At 41.3% G+C, this 9,897-nt stretch overlaps 1 long non-coding RNA gene across 2 annotated transcripts; it reads left to right on the top strand.

Moving 5' to 3' along the window:
* Positions 1-1,955: 1,955 nt before the first annotated feature.
* LOC102548701 (uncharacterized) lies at positions 1,956-5,449 on the top strand. Of its 2 annotated transcripts, none has more exons than XR_591404.4 (2): positions 1,956-3,641; positions 5,209-5,449. It is a non-coding gene; the product is annotated as an uncharacterized LOC102548701 (long non-coding RNA). The 2 variants fall into 2 exon arrangements; XR_005501411.2 differs by having other exon boundaries at positions 1,956-3,167.
* Positions 5,450-9,897: the final 4,448 nt, after the last annotated feature.

Here is a 9,897-nt window from a genome sequence, read left to right on the forward strand (position 1 = left end):
CTTTGTTAGAGGAAGTGCGTCACTGTGGAGGCGGGCTTTGATGTCTCCTATGCTCAAGCTATGCCTTGTGGCTCTCAGTCTCCTGCTGCCTTCAGACTGAGATGTAGAACTCTCAGCTCCTCCAGCACCATGCATTGCTGCCTTGCTTCCCGCCATGATGATAATGGACTAAACCTCTAAACTGTAAGCCGCCCCCAATGAAATGGTCATGGTGTCTCTTCACAACAATAAAAACCCTAACAAAGACAGGGTGGATCAATTTTTGAAACTAAAATGCACGCATTTCTGATTTTGTCATTTGTGTGCACAATTTGAGCTTAATTAGTCCTAGAAGGCTTTGCGATTTGTTTGCTAAGAAATTAAATATTTATTTAGTATTACACATTTGCTTTGGGAAATACTTTCTAGTAAGTTTCAGATGTGCATCCCTTTTTCTTTTTCTTCTGCTTTTGTGATGCTGCAGTTTGAACCCTGGGCCTTGCACAAGGCAGGAACTCAGTCAACTGAGCTGCAAATTCAGCCCCTAGAAGAGCGCTCTCAACACCTCATGTTTCACTTTCGTTAACACATTAATCGGTTAACTAACTGCCTCAACTGGGTATTTATGACTTTCCTTAAGAGAAGGACTACTCTGTTTCTATTCCAAAGATCTCAGAAAAGATTTTTCCCTTCCATTCATTTAGGAATTCATTTTTTTTCCTTTGTGTGTCACATTCCAATAATTGCTCAAGCAGGACATGAGAATTTTACAAAACCTTGACTCTTTCTATAAAGAATCTCTCACTGACATGGCTAGCCTTCTTTATGTGTGGCTATTCACTATTGACTGTTTTTGTCATGAGTGATACAAAGAAATGACACTCGGCTAGCATCCATTGTGGAATATACTGTTTTATTTTACCCGTAAATTATGTACCCAAACATAATTGCATTTAAGTCTTGGGCATCATGCTATATTTCACTGTAAACTCTCCTCAAAACTGGGCCATAGGTGTGACTCCAAGCCTCTAGAAAGTAGAAAATTCTAGAGAATTTTTGAAACATGTCGTAAACAAACTTTTAATTCTAAATAATTCAGTCCAACTCAAAAATTCAAATGATCAAAACTACAACAATACAATCATTGATAAGTGACCACTGAATCCTAACCAAAAAAAAAAAAGTTTGTTAGATCAGATAATTGCTTTTACTAACTTTTTTTAAAAAAGCTTAAAGGGTCCAGAGAGAAGGTTCATCAGTTAAAAGCACTTACTGTTCTTTTGGATGACTGGGTTCAGTTCCCCAGCACAATAGCATGCTACTTCCCGGAGTTCCAACAGCCTCTTCTGCTGTCGATAGTCATCTGCTCAGACATGGCGTGCACAGACACATAAATAATAGAACAAGTCATTTTTAATATTTACTTTTATGTGTATAGGTGTTTTGCCTGCATGTAGATCTGTGTTCAGTGTATGTGCCTGATACCTAAAAAGGCCAAGAGAGGGCTGGGACGGCAGTTGTGAGCTCCCATGTAGGTGCTGGAAACTGGACCCAGGTCCTGTGAAAGTGCAACCACTGAGTAATCTCTCAGACACCCGAAACGAATCTTTTAAAAGGAAGTTTAACTTTCTACTCTATTTTAAAAGAAATTGGTGAATTTGAAGTGGATATTATAGCTTAAGTATATATTATGGCTTAAGTAATTATACATTTTTTTCATTAATTTTGTGTCCCCTTCAAAAAGAACACTATGCTTATAATTATGCAATGCAAATTTTTAATTTCTTTATTTTTACCATGAAAAATATTTTGTGGCATTACGAAACCCTACTCCCAACAACAAAGTTATGAAAGGAACAGAAACGGAGATCAACCCTGTCAAAGGAAACACTGGCAGGCTCATAAAGGAAGCTGAGAATTTTTTCTTTTCAGACACAGACTGGTTTCCATAGTAACTTCTGACATCACTGAGCCAACTTGCTCTTGCGTCCTCTTCGCTTCTATTTTAGAGTCTAGTGCCAGCACATACCCAGACTGTGTGATCCCATTTCTCTTTGGAATGAACATGGAAAACAACTAGGTTTCCAGAGACGGCTTCATATTCTTGATTAATATTTTGCCATGTTTTATGAATTTCCAATTTTTTTTCTGGACTTCATATAATTGGCATTTAAATGAGACTCCAGAACTGAACCTTGCTCTCTCCTTGGACTCAACTGACCTCTGAAGGTTTTCAACAGCTTTGGACGAGTCACTCAGAGGACTCTAGTGATCGTGATTAAATGTTGACAGATGTGGGAAAGAATGTCAGGGCTTAGCATTTTCAGGGAAAACGAAGCTATTTTCTAACATGGCTGCACTTCGTACAGTAGAGTCCTAGCTGTGTTACCAGCACACATAGCTCAAAGCCAGCAGCATCACTGCCACCAGCATTGGGCCAGCGCTTCAATCTCTCCTCTCCATCATCAGTTATCACCTGCCTCCTTTGTGATGACCTTTCTCCTGGGCGTCAAATAGAACATCGTTTTGGTTACATTTGCATTTCTCTAATGACTTACAAAGTTACATATCTTTCCCTATATTTATTAGCCACGATATGGTTTTATTTAATGTTTTCTTTTTGTATTCTAATCCTTTACCTATTTTTTAAATAAGTTATCTTTTTATTGTTGAAAGGAAAGAGCCGTTATATTTATACGTGCTTTAGCAGATATAAAAGGACTTTAGCAGATATATAATTTACAATTATGACTTCAAAAGTGTGGGCTTCTTATCCAAGTTTTCCATAGATTGGTATGAAATCATTTACAACGCCTTGTAAATCCAGTAATGATCTGCTTCCTTTCTTGCCCGGCACTCATAATCTGTATTTCCTTTTTCTTTCCTGACCAGTCTTAAAAATGCTAATGTGAATCAAGCTAATAATGGCGATTAAACCCTCATAATTTTTAAAGTCCAGCCATCCAGCCCATCATGATTATGTGCAGCTATGATTTTGTGCATGGGCAGGGACGAGACAACTTAAAAGATAGCATCTTGCCAATTCTTTTTAACGTTTTTGTTTTGTTGGGGTTTATTCCAGACAGGGTTTCTCTGTGCAGCCCCGACTGTCCTTGAACTTGCTTTGTAGACCAGGCTGGCCTCAAACCCAGAGATCGACCTTCTCCTGCCTCTTGCAGGAATCAGAGGTATGTGACACCACTGCCCGGCCCACTTTGACAATTTAATGAGTAGCATGCCGTTAACCGCTGTCACCATGATGGGCATTAGAGCTTAGAGCTTACATTTGTGGCTAAACGTTTGTACTCTGTGAGCAACATCTTCCCACTTCTCCAACTTCTAGAACTAAAGCCACTACTTCCGGTGTGTATGACTTTGCCTCTTCACTCCAGACCTCAGCGAGACCATACGCTAGTTGTCCTCTTTGAACTGTATTTCACCCTCGCATCCTCCAATTTCATCCACATACGGGGTTCCCTTGGATTGCTGAATAATAGTTCACACATATATACATACCCCATTTTGTTTACCCATTAATCCTGGAAGTGATTCTTAACCATGACATGAAAAACGCAGACAACAGAAGGAGAAGTGGAGTGACACCAGATCAAAAACCTCCTGTGCACTGATCTTTCAAGCAAAGGAAGGCCCTCTGGTTACAGGTTTGCCTTTCCTTTCCCAGTGCTCTTGTCAGTCTATAGATGACATATTCACCGTCATTAGGTTCAACGTCATGCTGCTTCTGCTTAGAAAGCCCAGCTGATGGCACAGTGAAGCAGTGCATCAGAAGGCTCACAGCATAGAGTCCAACATTCTAAGGCTTTTCCCCATCACCCTGGAGCTACTGGCTAACAGCTCTGTTGGGTGCCTTTGAATACCAAGGGAATGTGTTTCCCCAAGAGGAAAGACCACCACCCAAAGATAAAGCAGGGTGTTGTACATACTCTACTAGGTGCACATGTGCTATGATTCTGTGCTTTTGATCCTCTTAGGAATGCACATACTTTGTTAACCCAAAAGGTAACTTTGCTATTGAATTTATCTGGAGTTAAAAGATAGTTGGGTCGATTCAGACGTTAACCTTAGTTAAAAGACATACATACAGACGACAAGTCTACAGATGGACATGGGGTTGGACTATGCCGTTATTGACTTACCTGAACTGCTCTTTCCAATGTAGTGTGGCAGACGGGACCCGCACAGAATCAGAGGTTAGGCCTGGTGAGGGCAGTGTGAATTCGAGAAGTCAGTTCCACAGTGAAGCCAGCTAGTTCTTCACACTTCCCTTCACCTCGAGCTTGACTACCAAACCACTGGCCCTTCTCACCTCCATCAGTCCCAGGCCCAACACCTCCATCTCACCTCCCAGTGGTCGTGTCTCTGAGCTCCTGTGTGCTATCCTCCTACAATGGATGCACACTTGACAGCTTCAGCCCCAAAGCTTGAGAAGCGCTGACTGATTTATGGTGTTGACTGCCCCTAGCAAATCTTCATACCCTTAGCTTTCCCATATTTGCACAAGGTCTAACTCCTAAATAAACACATTTTGGCTTGACTGGTGATTCTGATGGGGCTCTCACTGGTGTTTACAATCACAAAGGCCTAATTCCCCATATTCCCTAATTCTCAGAATAAGTTGGGTGGCAAACAACAGGTTTTGTTTTGTTTTGTTTTGTTTTTGTGTTTTGTAAATTCATATTCACCGTTCTAAATTTCTGACTTTCCTGTTTTAGTGTTTAAAAACATGTTAGGACTCATATTTGTAAATTAACAGTTACTTCAACTCCCCATAAAATGACAGAGATAGCCCTGCAACTAAAAGTTCATCCTACTCTTGGAGAATACTAGGATTTAGTTCCCAACACCCACATCAGGCAACTCACAGTGGCCTGAAATTCCAACTCCAGGAGATCTAATGCTCTCTTCTGGCTGTTCCAGGCAACCACACTCATGCTTGTACCCTTGACACACAATATACATAAAAATAAAAATAACTTTAATAAAAATAAAATAAAAGATGGTGATCTCTCAGTCCTCAGTCACCTCTTGGGAAAGAATGTTTTCCAGCTCCTTAAGTCACTGAACAATTTATCTAGAATGTTGTATGGGGTCTATATGAATGGAATATTTCATTCGCTTTTTAGTTAAATTCTATAGTGGAGACCTAGGTGGTTCATTTGGCTTACACGTTCTATTTTTATCAACTCGGAGTATGTGTTTCTTCTGAAGGTGCCTGTCTTGAAGGGTTGAAAAGTCATCCTGGATGCAGGTATAAATTCTACGAGCCCTAGCTGGAGAGAAGCCACTCGGACGTGTCACCTGAGGGAGGAGGCAACGAGGCTTGATTTGTTGCATCTCACACTTGACAGTCACAAGCGCTGACACCCACGTTCATCTCGGAAGTCCTCTAAACTAGCATGTATTAAGTGAACCTTTCTTACAACCTGGAATAAATCCTTGTTTGTTGTCAGATGCTTGTGTAGTTTCATCTCATATACTTTACAATGATGCCGTAAACTTAAAATTATGAATATCGATTGCTGCAACCTTGATACAAAATTTATTTAAAACACCCCAGACATGTGCAGTAGAAACTGTTGCATCTCCATAAACCACAATGCTAAGTCCTCCGCTTCTCCAGATTTATTACAGCTCTGTGACTCTGAGGTGGGAAATAAACACGGCTGCTCCCAACTCTTTTCCAATAAAGAAACTGAAGTGCATGGCAGCCAAGAGGTGTATGTGGGAAAAGTACCTCACCTGCTCAGCTCAGAGCTGATTAAATGACATTTTTTTATATTTTTGGTTGTGAGCCTAGGCCTTTAATGGCTGAGCCATCTCTCCAGTCTTACATTTTTATACTGAAAAATTCCTCACATAAAACCTGAGTGACCTGAGATAAAGTTGTCACTACTGCCATCACTCCAGAATAAACACAGAACATACCAAATGTAAATGGGCGATGCTGTGCTGTGGACAAAGGTGTGAGGCCAGAGAAGCAAGGATGGAGGTAACCCGTGGGTGTGTTTCTAAGACACAGAGGAGGTGACAGTCAACACAAGTCAAGAGCCACTGGATGTTAATGTCATTATGGGCAAATAAAGACAGTCAAAGAAAGATATCTCATTCCAAAGATTTTAAAGAAAATAAGAGAGAGGATGAAAAGTATGGTGGATTCCAGGGGTTTAGAATGTTAATATTTGAATAAAGTTTGTTCTCCTTATAGACATCTGAAGAATGAGTAAGACAGAGGCAAGAGTGAGCAATCGAAGACACCCTGGACTGATCTGGATGTGTCAGGACCAAAAGGAATTCTTCAAATCTTGGGTTCAGCTTCCTTGTTTTTACTTACGCTCAAGTCTGAAGAGGGAGATCTGAGTGTGAAAGCCCTTGGATAACAGATGAATCTAGTTCAGTGGGACTTTCTTTTACTCTGTTTATTCGCGACTGTGCCCTAAGTTGCTGAACTGAATGTCAAATGAAGGCAAACCATTTGGCCAGTGACCCTTCCCAGGATCTCTGCCTTTGTCTGGAATAAAATTTTTCCGAGAAGGTTAAAAGGTCCTAGTCCGTAAGAAGTGAGAATCTGCCTGGGGCTTCTCTCCTAATCTTGGTTTCAGATCAAAGCAAACGTCTTCAGACGATCAACATAGATCAACAAATGCTGAGCGATCAAAGAGTCGCCACGAAATTGGAGATTCAGTCTCAAAGGTATCCATCAAAATCACAAAAGCAGCTATTTTACTACCCCACACCTGGAGGAGCTGTGGGGTTAATTACAGCGAAGGATTTGAAAGAAGCACCCTCTGTCTGTCATGAACTCTACAGCACCTCCATTCAGTGTGTGCAGAAGAGCGAGCTTGGAACATGGGAATGGACATAATGACTTCGTAAGATGAATTTGTTTTCCCTGGATGTTCTCTCTCTACTAGAGCAACTCAATACATATTCTGGTATGCAGTTACCAATGTGTACAATTTTACTTTTATCCTCTAATTATTAGTAAAGACCAATGTCCCTTCGGTAATTCCATCTCAAATGATATGTTATTCAGTATATTCCTTTTCACATGGATAGGTGAATGAAATGACAGATGATAGATAAATAACCAATAGGTAAGCATTTTGAGATGAGAAATATATTACTCACACACCCATGTACTTGCATACTTCCTTTTTAAGAATTTCGTGTATGAATGGGGTTCAGAGCTAAACAAAGAATTCACAGCTGAGGAATGACAAATGGCTGAGAAACACCTAAAGAAATGTTCAACATCTTTAGTCATAAGGGAAATGCAAATCAAAACAACCCTGAGATTTCACCTCACACCAGTGAGAATGGCTAAAATCAAAAACTCAGGTGACAGCAAATGCTGGCGAGGATGCGGAGAAAGAGGAACACTCCTCCATTGTTGGTGGGATTGCAGACTTGTACAACCATTCTGGAAATCAGTCTGGAGTTTCCTCAGAAAATTGGGCATTGAACTACCTGAGGACCCAGCTATACCTCTCTTGGGCATATACCCAAAAGATGCCCCAACATATAACAAAGGACACATGCTCCACTATGTTCATAGCAGCCTTATTTATAATAGCAAGAAGCTGGAAAGAACCCAGATGCCCTTCAACAGAGGAATGGATTCAGAAAATGTGGTACATCTACACAATGGAATATTACTCAGCCATCAAAAACAATGACTTTATGAAATTCATAGGCAAATGGAGGGAACTGGAAAATATCATCCTGAGTGAGGTAACCCAATCACAGAAAAACATACATGGTATGCACTCACTGATAAGTGGATATTAGCCCAAATGCTCGAATTACCCTAGATGCACAGAACACATAAAACTCAAGACAGATGATCAAAATGTGAATGCTTCACTCCTTCTTTAAAGGGGGAACAAGAATACCCTTGGGAGAGAAGAGGGAGGCAAAGTTTAGAACAGAGGCAGAAGGAACACCCATTCAGAGCCCGCCCCACATGTGGCCCATACATATACAGCCACCCAATTAGACAAGATGGATGAAGCAAAGAAGTGCAGGCCGACAGGAACCAGATGTAGATCTCTCCTGAGAGACACAGCCAGAATACAGCAAATACATAGGTGAATGCCAGCAGCAAACCACTGAACTGAGAACGGGACCCCCGTTGAAGGAATCAGAAAAAGGACTGGAAGAGCTTGAAGGGGCTTGAGACCCCATATGAACAACAATGCCAAGCAACAGAGCTTCCAGGGAGTAAGCCACTACCCAAAGACAATACGTGGACTGACCCTGGGCTCCAACCTCATAGGTAGCAATGAATGGCCTAGTAAGAGCATCAGTGGAAGGGGAAGCCCTTGGTCCTGCCAAGACTGAACCCCCAGTGAATGTGATTGTTGGGGGGAGGGTGGTAATGGGGGGACGATGGGGAGGGAAAGCCCATATAGAAGGGGAGGGGGAGAGGTTAGGGGATGTTGGCCCGGAAACCGGGAAGGGGAATAACAATTGAAATGTAAATAAGAAATACTCAAGTTAATAAAGATAAAAAAAAGAATTTCATATATGAGAGCACCATATCTATATCACTCTGACCCTCACATCCTGACTCCTTTCCTATCCTCCTCCCAAATTCATGACCTCATCTTTAATTATTGTTGTTACACATATATGCGTGCACACACACACATATATATAATATATTATTGTTACACACCTATTTATGACACATATGTATACAGCCTAGTGAGTTTATTTAGTGTTGCTCTTTCTTACATGTGTTCAGAGCTGACCACTTGATATTGGACAACCTGTACCAGAGCTGGTCCCTGAAAAAAACTGATTTTTTTCTCTCTCCCAGCAGCCATTGACCACCTAAAGCTATTCATATAGGGGCGGGATCATTGTAGAATTTCCCCTGACCGTGATGAAATGTCCTGACACACTTTAACCATGCATACATTTAGCACTGGGCACTGAATGTGGTGCTGGGGATAGAAGTGTGAAATAGAAGGAGGTGATTTTTACTTCCTGGAGTACATGCTCTAGCATGGGATCTATGCCAAAGTAAGAGGTACCCATAGGTTAAGAGTCAAGTGAAAGTTGTATGATGGTGTGTGGAAAATCACTGGCTGAAGTATGAACACTAAACATTTACACGGAGATCAGATTTAATAGCGAGCTGTAGACCAAAGACCCATCCAGGCCAAAAGTGAGGGGAAATAGCAATAAGACAGGAAAAAGTGGGACTGGAAAGAGTACATTTTCAGACGAGTTCTTACAGGGGCTGGTCCTGGACAGATAAGGTTTGCTTTCGCATTTGCATCACCTTCGATTTCTTAACCACGGATCCAGCTCTGGTGCCCCCAAGGTAAAGCTTCACTGGCAGCTTCTTTCCTCTGTTCCAGGTCAACTCTGTAGTCGGTGCAGGAGGGCCCTGGAGATGGAGACGGAGCACTGGCTCCACACAAGCGTTGGGTGTAGACATTTTCAGAGTTTTGCTTCCATATCAATGCTAAAAAGATTTTTTTAAAAATCGTATCTCTCCTTTTTATTTGTCTTTCACTTGCCAGATAGATAGATGAAGACATTAAAAGGGGCTGAATGGAGCAATATTTTTAATTCCTTTCTGCCAGGAAAGATAACTACAATTGCTTCCAGCCCTTACCAAATGGTAGGAAAACAAAAGAAGATGCCAGGGACCTCAAAAAGTGAGGAAAGGTTTACTCTGGTTGACTGCAGTGGACCAGACTCCAGCTACTGGCTGTGACTGGCTTGGTCAAAGCTGTTAAGGTGTGAGTCAGGCAGACCTTTGAAAATCAATTGCACACTTTAAACAGGGTTTTTCCTTCTTACACACTGCAACCCAACGGTCACAACGTAAAGAAACCCTAATTATGGTGCTCATTGAGTTGTCAGAAAGGGGTGTAGAAGAAG

The sequence above is a fragment of the Rattus norvegicus genome, chromosome 2, assembly GCF_036323735.1.
Source record: "Rattus norvegicus strain BN/NHsdMcwi chromosome 2, GRCr8, whole genome shotgun sequence".
Lineage (NCBI taxonomy): Eukaryota > Metazoa > Chordata > Mammalia > Rodentia > Muridae > Rattus > Rattus norvegicus.